The following is a 10,543-nucleotide window of genomic DNA, read 5'->3' as shown; positions in this document are numbered from 1 at the left end:
CCTGCCTCAGCCTCCTGAGTAGCTGGGACTACAGGCGCCCGCCACCTCGCCCGGCTAGTTTTTTGTATTTTTAGTAGATACGGGGTTTCACCATGTTAGCCAGGATGGTCTCGATCTCCTGACCTCGTGATCCGCCCGTCTCAGCCTCCCAAAGTGCTGGGATTACAGGCTTGAGCCACTGCGCCCGGCCAGATATTCTTTTTTAACACACTTTATTTTTATTTATTTATTTCATTTTTTCGAGACAGGGTCTCTCCCTGCCGTCGAGGCTGGAGTGCAGTGGTGCAATCTTGGCTCACTGTAACCTCCACCTCCCGGGCTCAAGTGACCCTCCCACCTCAGCCTCCCAAGTAGCTGGGATCACAGGCTTGGGCCACCACACCTGGCTAACTTTTGTTTTTTTTTTTTTTTTTTTTTTTTTTTGAGACAGAGTCTTGCTCTGTCGCCCAGGCTGGAGTGCAGTGCCCGGATCTCAGCTCACTGCAAGCTCCGCCTCCCAGGTTTATGCCATTCTCCTGCCTCAGCCTCCCGAGTAGCTGGGACTACAGGCGCCCGCCACCTCGCCCGGCTAGTTTTTTGTATTTTAGTAGAGACGGGGTTTCACCGTGTTAGCCAGGATGGTCTCGATCTCCTGACCTCGTGATCCGCCCGTCTCGGCCTCCCAAAGTGCTGGGATTACAAGCTTGAGCCACTGCGCCCGGCCACTTTTGTGTTTTTTTATAGAGATGGGATTTCGCCATGTTGCCCAGGCTGATCTCGAACTCTTGAGCTCAAGTGATCTGCCTACCTTAGCCTCCCAAAGTGCTGGGATTACAGGAGAGAGTCACCTTGCCTGGCTGTGATGCTTATTATTTTAAGCAACTGTTTTGGGTGTTGTTGTTGTTGTTGTTGAGATAGAGTTTTGCTCTTGTTGCCCAGGCTGGAGTGCAGTGGTACAATCTCAGCTCACTGCAACCTCCGCCTCCCGGATTCAAGTGATTCTCCTGCCTCAGGCCTCTTGAGTAACTGGGATTACAGGCGCCTGCCACCACGCCTGGCTAATTATTTTTGTATTTTTAGTAGAGACAGGGTTTCATCATGTTGGCCAGGTTGGTCTCCAACTCCTGACCTCAGGTAATCCACCTGCCTCAGCCTCCCATAGTGCAGGGATTACAGGTGTGAGCCACCGTGCCCGGCCTGTTTTTTTGTTTTTTTGTTTGTTTTTGAAACAGTTTCACTCTGTTTCCCAGGCTGGAGTGCAGTGATGCAGCCTTGGCTCACTGCAACCTCCACCTCCCAGGTTCAAGCAATTCTCCTGCCTCAGCCTCCCGAGCAGCTGGGATTACAAGCATGTGCCACCACGCCTGGCTAATTTTTGTATTATTAATAGAGATGGGGTTTCACTATGTTGGCCAGGCTGGTCTCAAACTCCTGGCCTCCAGTGATCCACCCACCTTGGCCTCCCAAAGTGCTGGGAATTACAGGGGTGAGGACACTGCACCTGGCCATGTTTTTTAATACAACAAAAGCTAATTGACAGAGAGTCATGCATTTCTACTTCACCAAAGTCCCCACCAGCCCCTACTGTCTTCCATCTATTTCACTTATTCCTATTTCTTGCCTGGTCTGTAGTCATCTGAGTTTGCCACTCATGGATAGGGTCTGGCATGGCAACTGCCTGGAACTTCAGCACTGCTCCCTACCATCCCTCCAATCCCAATTTCTGGGAGGGAGTCCCAGGTCTCATTCCACCCACTTCTCCTCCTCCCCAGCACCTTCCCTGGGTCCTGCCCACCATCATCTTCTCGCTTCTGGCTCACTGCACCCGCCTCTTCTCTGTTCTCCGTGTATACAGCTGTAATCATTATCTAGTTAATTGCTCTAACTCAAGACAGTAATACAATTTCTCTTATCTCAACACAGAGTCTTTGGTTACAGCCTGCACAAAGTTCCTGGATTAAACTCCAAGGTGCCAGGAAGTCTGGAACAATATCTCCATGTCAAAAGCAATGAAGCAGCTGGCACAGCGGCTCACCCTGTAATCCCAGCCTGAGCGACAGAGCGAGTCCCTGTCTCTGAACAAAACAACAAAAACTGCTGCTGCCATAGCACAGGTCTCATTTAGGAATAGTTTTGTCAACTTGCGGGACAAATGAGCTCAAATTCAGTACAAAGGGCCAGCTGGGGATGTCATCTCTGCTCCTCTGTATCTGTTTACATGAAGAGTTAGCTTCTAGAACAAAAAAGCACCGACATACATGGTTTAAAGAACACAGAATCGTCGGGCGTGGTGGCTCACGCCTGTAATCCTGAGGCAGATGGATCACTTGAGGTCAGGAGTTCAAAACCAGCCTGGCCAACATGGTGAAATCTCATCTCTACTAAAAATACAAAAATATTAGCCTGGTGTGGTGGTGGGTGCCTATAATCCTAGCTACTCAGGAGGCTGAGGCAGGAGAACCTGGGAGGCGGTGGTTGCAGTGAGCTGAGATCGAGCCAAATAAATAAATAAATAAATACACAGAATTTACATACCAACAGATCTCAATATAGAGATCTTATTTCCATCTTGATCTAAACAAATATTTTTAAATTTATGCCTTTTTTTTTTTCAAGACAAGGTTTCACTCCAGCCTGGGTGACAGAGTGAAACTGTCTCGAGAGAGAGAGAAAAAAAAGAGTCCTTATATTTTAGAAACACATAAATACATATTCAATTTTTTTTGTTGGAATGCTATAACATATAATGCTTATTTTTTTTTTTTTTGAGACGGAGTCTTGCTCTGTCATCAAGGCTGGAGTGCAGTGGCATGATCTCGGCTCACTGCAACCTCCGCCTCCCGGGTTCAAGAGATTCTCCTGCCTCAGCCTCCCAAATAGCTGAGATTGCAGGCGCCTGCAACCACGCCCGGCTAATTTTTGTATTTTTAGTAGAGACGGGGTTTTGCCACCGTGACCAAGCTGGTCTCGAACTCCTGAATTCATGTGATCCGCCAGCCTCAGCCTCCCAAAGTGCTGGGATTACAGGCGTGAGCCACAGTATCTGGCTACACAGTTCAAAATAATACGTATTTATTATGTCAGTTTCCGTGCGTGGAGAATGTGTGGATGGTTCACTCAGCGGGTGGGAAGCCCACAGGAGTTGCGGGTTGTGGTTGGGAACCGGGCCTGCCCTCGGGCGGCCTTCGGGGTCCAGAACTTGCTTCGGTGCCGCTCTGCTGCCATCTTGTGGCAGGCACAGAAACAACCGCCGTTTCCACCTGGACCTTCCCATACTCTAACCATTCTTGATGTTTTAGAACTTGCTTTTCAAAATTTTTAGCTTTTATTCTCCCGGTTGCTGAATAGATGATAAAGTCACATGGTTTAAAATTCATGAGGATAGACAGGGTATTCCTCTCCCTGGGGACTCTAGGTTTCTTTCCAGGGGAACTGTTCTATGTTGTTCCTTTTTCTTTCTTTCTTTTTTTTTTTTTGTGTGTGAGACAGAGTCCCACTCTGTTGCCCAGGCTGGAGTGCAGTGGCGCAATCTCGACTCACTGCAACCTCCGCCTCCCAGGTTCAAGCGATTCTCCTGCCTCAGCCTCCTGAGCAGCTGGGATTACAGACGTGCACCACAATGTCCGGCTAATGTTTTTTTTTTTTTTTTTTTTTTTTTTTTTTTTTTTTTTGTATTTTTAGTAGAGAAGGAAGTTTTACCATGTTGGTCAGGCTGGTCTTGAACCCCTGAACTCAGGTTTTCTGCCTGCCTTGGCCTCCCAAAGTGCTGGGATTACAGGCGTGGGCTGTCGCGCACGGCCACTTATTTGTTTCTTGTGTATCTGTCTGGGAAAAGTTCATGTATATACAAAAGCAAACAACACACATATACATGACCAACAACAACAAGAGCACCCCCCAAAACATGCCCAGCCTTTCCCAGTAATAAAAGGATAATTTGTTCCTGGCCAGGTGCGGTGGCTCACACCTGTAATCCCAGCACTTTGGGAGGCTGAGGCAGGAGGACCACTGAAGGCCAGGAATTGGAGACCAGCCTAAGGAATATAGTGAGATCCCTTTTCAACAAAAATAAAAATAAAAAAATTAGCTGAGCATGGTGGCCCACGCCTGTGGTCCCAGCTACTGGGAAAGGCTGAGGTGGGAGAATCACTTAAGCCTGAGAGGCGGAGGTTGCAGTGAGCCAGGATTGCACCACTGCACTCCACCCTGCATAGTAGAGTGAGACCCTGTCTCAAAAATAAAAAATAAAAAAAAGGTTAGTTATGATCCCACCAGCATCTAAGCTACATGAATGCATGGAGTTTTTCAGTATTGTTCCCTGGTGATCTCCAGTGTCTGGAACAGTGCCTGGCACACAGTAGGTGCTCAGGAAATATATTTCAGTTCGTAATCATGGGAAATGTCAAACACACAAAAACACAGCAAGTAGAATAATGAACTCCCCGTACCTATGACCGAGCCTCAGCAAACTTGCCTCATCTACACCCCACCCACCTTTTCTCCTCAATGGATTTTTAAATCAAAGCCAAGGCATCATCATATCCTTTCATCCATGAATACTTCAAATTGTATCTCTAAGAGACAACTCCATATCACACCTAAGCAGTTAAGAAGAATTCCTTAATACAACTAAATATCCAGTCAGGGTTCAATACCCAATTTTTTCCATTGGGTCATATATATTTTTTGTTCAAAACATAAATATATTATTTGTTCAAATCAGAATCAATAAATACTGTTCCATGCATAGTGGCACATGACTATAGTCCCAGCCACTCAGGAGGCGGAGGCAGGAGGATTTTTTTTTTTTTTTTTTTTGAGACAGGGTTTTGCTCTGTTCCCCAGGCTGGAGTTCAGTGGTGAGATCATAGCTCACTGCAGCCTTGATGTCCAGGCTCAAGCGATCTTCCCAGCTCAGCCTCCCTAGTAACTTGGACTACAGGTGCACATCACTATGCCTAGCTAATTTTTTTATTTTTACTTTTGTAGAGATGGGGATCTCACTGTGTTGCCCAGGCTGGTCTTAAACTCCCAGGCTCAAGTGATCCTCCTGTCTCGGCCTCCTAAAGTGCTGAGATTACAGGTGTGAGCCACTGTGCCTGGTCAAATATGACTTCTTCTTCTTCTACTTTTTTTTTTTTTTAGACAGTCTCACTCCATTACCCAGGCTGGAGCACAGTGTTTCAATCTTGGCTCACTGCAACCTCTGCCTCCTGGGTCAAACAATTCTTGTGCTTCAGCATCCAGAGTAGCTGGAATTTTACAGGTGTGTGTCACCATTCTCAGCTAATTTTTGTATTTTTAGTAGAGACAGGGTTTCGCCATATCGGCTGGCTGGTCTCGAACTCCTGACCTCAGGTGATGTGCCTGGCTCAGCCTCCCAAAGTGCTGGGATTACTGGTGTGAGCCACCGCATGTGGCCCAAATGTGACTTCTTGAAGCTCTCCATTACCTCAAAGAACAGAGCCTGGCTCTTCCATTCTGGGAGTAAGCACAGGTCTATCATTGCCTTCAGTTGCCTTCAGGACCACTGGGGTCCTGTTCCAGTCACTTTAGGGGATTGAGTCTTTGGCCACCTCTTTTTTTTTTTTTTTTTTTTTTTGAGACGGAGTCTTGCTTTGTCGCCCAGGCTGTAGTGCAGTGGCGCGATCTCAGCTCACTGCAAGCTCTGCCCCCTGGGTTAACGCCATTCTCCTGCCTCAGCCTCCGAGTAGCTGGGACTACAGGCTAATTTTTTGTATTTTTAGTAGAGATGGGGTTTCACCATGTTAGCCAGGATGGTCTCGATCTCCTGACCTCGTGATCCGCCCACCTCTGGCCTCCAAAAGTGCTGGGATTACAGGCGTGAGCCACCGCGCCCGGCGTCTTTGGCCACCTCTAAGAGTCCTTGAACAGTCTCAGCCCGCTGCTTAGGTTGAATGATCAAAGCAGAAAGTCCTGGCTTCACTGAACCAAAAATGTCCCTTCCAGAATTGGAAGCTGTTCTGGTGTTTTCTGCACAAAAGTGTAAACATAGATTCAAGCTCCAGTGCTTTCTGCATCCAACAGAATTCCACACAAGGCCCTGACTCTGACCTCGATGGAGTGCATGGAAGACAGGAAGATACTCTTAAACCCAGCCTACTGCAAACACAGGTTACCACCAGCATGAAAAAGTTACACTCCATGAAGTGGCCATTCTCTTGTCAAGACGTGGTTAGTCTAGGCCCTTCTTGCAGAAGCAGAGCTGCACATACACATCTTTTTTTTTTGAGATGGTCTTGGTCTATTGCCCAGGCTGAAATGCAGTGGTGCAATCTCAGCCTTCTGGTTTCAAGCAGTCCTCCCGCCTCAGTCTCCTGAGTTGCTGGGACTACAGGTGCATACCAGCACGTCTGGCTAATTTTTGTATTTTTTGTAGAGATGAGGTTTTACTGTGTTGCCCACGCTGGTCTTGAACTCCTGGGCTCAAGCTATTTGCCTACCTCAGCCTCCCAAAGTGCTGGGATTACAGACGTAAGCCATCATGCCTGGCCAAATTCTTTATCTCTTTTTTTTTTTTTTTTTTTTTTTTTTTTGAGACAGGGTCTTACTCTATTGCCCAGGTTGGAGTTCAAGAGACAGGATCATAGCTTACAGCAGCTTCAAACTCCTGGGCTCAAGTGATCCTCCCTCCTCAGCCTCCTGAGTACTTCTGGGACTACAAGTGTGCCACTACACCTGGCCACTTTTTAAATTTTTTGGAGATAGTGTCTTGCTATGTTGCCCAGTTTGGTCTCAACTCCTGGCCTCAAGTGATCCTTCCACTGGCCCCTCCCAGAATGCTTGGATTATAGGAATGAGACACCACACCTGGCCTCCTTATTATTCTTTTCCTTTTTTTTTTTTTTTTTTTAAGGTAGAGTCTTGCTCTGTTACCCAGGCTGGAGTGCAGTGCTGCGATCTCGGCTCACTGCAACCTCCCCTTCCCAGGTTCAAGCGATTCTCTTGCCTCAGCCTCCCGAGAAGGTGGGATTACAGGTGTACGCCACCACCCTTGGCTAATTCTGAATTTTTAGTAGAGACAGGGTTTTACCATGTTGGCCAGGCTGGTCTTGAACTCCTGACCTTGGGTAATCTGGCCACCTTGGCCTCCCAAAGTGCTGGGATTACAGGTGTGAGTCACCGCACCCGGTCCCTTCTCTCTTAAAGTAGAAAAAAAAAAGCCAGTCACCAGAGACATAAATGGCAATGCATGCATCAGGCATGGTGCTAGGAACTTTATACACATGTAATCCCTTCAAAAAATAGCTCTTTTAAGTAAGAAAAATATGACCCCTCTCCATATTAAATGAACAAATGATATGAACATACAAGTAATTTATTCAATTAACAAATATTTATTGAGCACCTACTATGTTTCAGGCACTGTGCTAAAATCAATTCCGATGGTCAACAAATACGCGAACAAATGGTAACTTTATAATTATTGAAGGAATGCAAATGTAAACAAAAGTGACTTTTCCATTTTTCACCTGTTCAATGGTCTATGTTCAAAATAAATGATTCTCCAGGATTGGATGAGCATGGCTTTGGGATCTCTTCTACAGTAAGTAGATACACAGGTGCATAATCTTCCTGAAGGCACTTGAGCAATGTCTATAGAATGGCTTAAAATGTATACACATCTTAAACATGGCCAACCAGGAGCAGGAAGCGCTCCTAACAACCTGATTGTGGTTTCCAAATACCAGTTGGGAAAGTACCAAAATTCCAAAAGGAAAGAAGCGGGCTCCTTGTAAAATGGCGACTTAAAGGTGAGAGACAGGAAATGAACAAGATGAGCTTGGAACATCTCGTGGTGGCAGACAACGGGCAAATGATCAAAGATGACTGGGTCATAGCAAAAGGACACAGGAGCCAGCTGGAAGAGGCTCTTCCACACCCAACATGGAGGCATTTGAGCATCACTGAGGGTGCAACTTAAATGAATTGAAACACATTAAACATCACACACACACACACACACACACACACACACCTGCATCTAAATTCATCAGCTACCATGGCAGAGTGCTGGGGCAACCAATTCATCATTATTATTATTTCTGAGACAGAGTTTCTCTCTTGTCACCTGGGCTGGAGTGTAGTGGCGCAATCTCGGCTCACTGCAACCTCCGCCTCTTGGGTTCAGGCAATTCTCCTGCTTCAGCCTCCTGAGTAGCTAGGATTTCAGGCATGCGCCACCCTGCCCAGCTAATTTTTGCATTTTTAGTGACCTCAAGTGATCTGCCTGCCTCGGCCTCTCAAAGTGCTGAGATTACAGGCATGAGCCACCCTGCCTGGCCTCAATTCATTATTATGAAAACCAGGAAAGAGAAAGAAGCATTTATCCTGTGTTTCTTTTCTTTTCCTTTTTTTTTTTTTTTGGAGGAGTCTTGCTCTGTCACCCAGGCTGGAGTGCAGTGGTGCGATCTTGGCTCACTGCAACCTCTGCCTCCCAGGTTCAAGCACTTCTCCTGACTCAGCCTCCTGAGTAGCTGGGACTACAGGCGCACACCGCCAAGCCTGGCTAAGTTTTTGTATTTTAATTGAGATAGCCGTGTTGCCCAGGCTGGTCTGGAACTCCTGAGCTCAGGCAATCCGCCCGCCTTGGCCTCCCAAAGTGTTAGGATTACAGGCATGAGCCAAAACACCCGGCCTGCTGTGTTTCTTTACTGTATCATTGGGTACTAAATAGTAGCTGAAGGAAAGTTTTCTTTTCTCTTTTCTTTTCTGAGACGGAGTTTCACTCTTGTTGCCCAGGCTAGAGTGCAATGGCACGATCTCGGCTCACTGCAACCTCTGCCTCCCAGGTTCAAGTGATTCTCCTGCCTCAGCCTCCCAAGTAGCTGGGATTATAGGTGTGCGCCACCATACCCAGCTAATTTTGTATTTTAGTAGAGTTGGGGTTTCACATTGGTCGGGCTGGTCTCGAGCTCCTGACCTCAGGTGATGTGCCCACCTCGGCTTCCCAAAGTGCTGGGATTACAGGCGTGAGCTACTGCGCCAGGCCTTTTTTTTTTTTTAAGGAGTGAAAATATTTTCTAATGTTGTCATGTGTTTTAGAGAAATGTATGAAATGTTTATGGATGAAATCATATATCTGGTATGAACTTCAAAAATAACACAAAGATGAGAGAAGTGGATATAGAGACAAAGCAAGCCTGGCCACGAGCTGATAATTCTTGAAGCTGGTGATGAGGCTGCTGGGGTTCATTATAAGATTCTATGTATTTTTGTACATGTTCAATTTTTTTTTTTGAGACACGTACTTTTTTTTTTTGAGACAGACTCTTGCTCTGTCCCAGCTAATTTTTTGTATTTTTGGAAGAGATAAGGTTTCACCATGTTGGCCAGGACAGTCTTTATCTCTTGACCTTGTGATCCACCCCTGCCTCAGCCTCCCAAAGTGCTGGGATTACAGGTGTGACCCACTGTGCCTCGCCAAAAATTTACATTTTTATCTAGCATTTCCACTTCTAGGAGTTTACCTTAAAGATATATTACACATGTACAAAATAATTTATGTGCAAGGGAAATATTATGGAATTGTTTGAAAGAACAAAAAATAATGGAAAGTCCAGGCACAGTGGCTCATGCCTGTAATCCCAGCACTTTTGAGAGGCCAAGGTGGGTGGATCACTTGAGGTCAGGAGTTTGAGACCAGCCTGGCCAACATAGTGAAACCCCGTCGCTACTAAAAACACAAAAATTAGCCGGGCGTGGTAGCAGGTGCCTGTAATTCCAGCTACTCAGGAGGCTGAGGCAGCAGAATTTCTTGAACCCAGGAGGCAGAAGTTGCAGTGAGCCAAGGTCATGCCACTGCACTCCAGCGCGGGCAACAGAGCAAGACTCTGTCTCAAAAAAAAAAAAAAAAAGGCCGTATGAGGTGGCTCACGCCTGTAATCCCAGCACTTTGGGAGGCCAAGGTTGGCAGATTACCTGAGGTCAAGAGTTGGAGATCAGCCTGGCCAACATGGCGAAACCCCGTCTCTACTAAAAACACAAAAATTAGCCGGGCGTGGTGGCTCTCACCTGTAGTCTCAGCTACTTGGGAGGCTGAGGCAGGACAATCGCTTGAACCTGGGAGGTGGAGGTTGCAGTAAGCTGAGATCACGCCACTGCACTCCAGCCTGGGTCACAGAGTGAGACTCCGTCTCAAAAAAACACATTGATAATGTTAAATAAATTATGAAGCACACAGATGATGGAATCCTAAGGAGTTGTTTAAAAAAAATGAGGCAGCTGTATATGCACCAATATGATCTAATCTTCAAGATGTATGCATAAGCAAAAATAGCAATGTCTTCAAATTTGCTATCACTTGTGTAAAATATTTGTATAAAGAGTACATTATGCTTGTGCAAATATTAATAATAATAATTATTCAGATGGAGTCTCCACTCCATCACCCAGGCTGGAGTGCAGTGGCAGGATATCGGTTCACTGCAGCCACTGCCTTCTGGGTTCAAGTGATTCTCGTGCCTCAGCCTACCAAGTAGCTAGAACTACAGACATGAGCCACCACACCTGGCTAATTTTTGTATTTTTTAGTTAAGACAAG

Source organism: Rhinopithecus bieti, unplaced genomic scaffold, assembly GCF_001698545.2.
Source record: "Rhinopithecus bieti isolate Rb0 unplaced genomic scaffold, ASM169854v2 scaffold_32059, whole genome shotgun sequence".
In the NCBI taxonomy this organism is placed as follows: domain Eukaryota; kingdom Metazoa; phylum Chordata; class Mammalia; order Primates; family Cercopithecidae; genus Rhinopithecus; species Rhinopithecus bieti.
Note: the sequence above shows the minus strand (reverse complement) of the source record.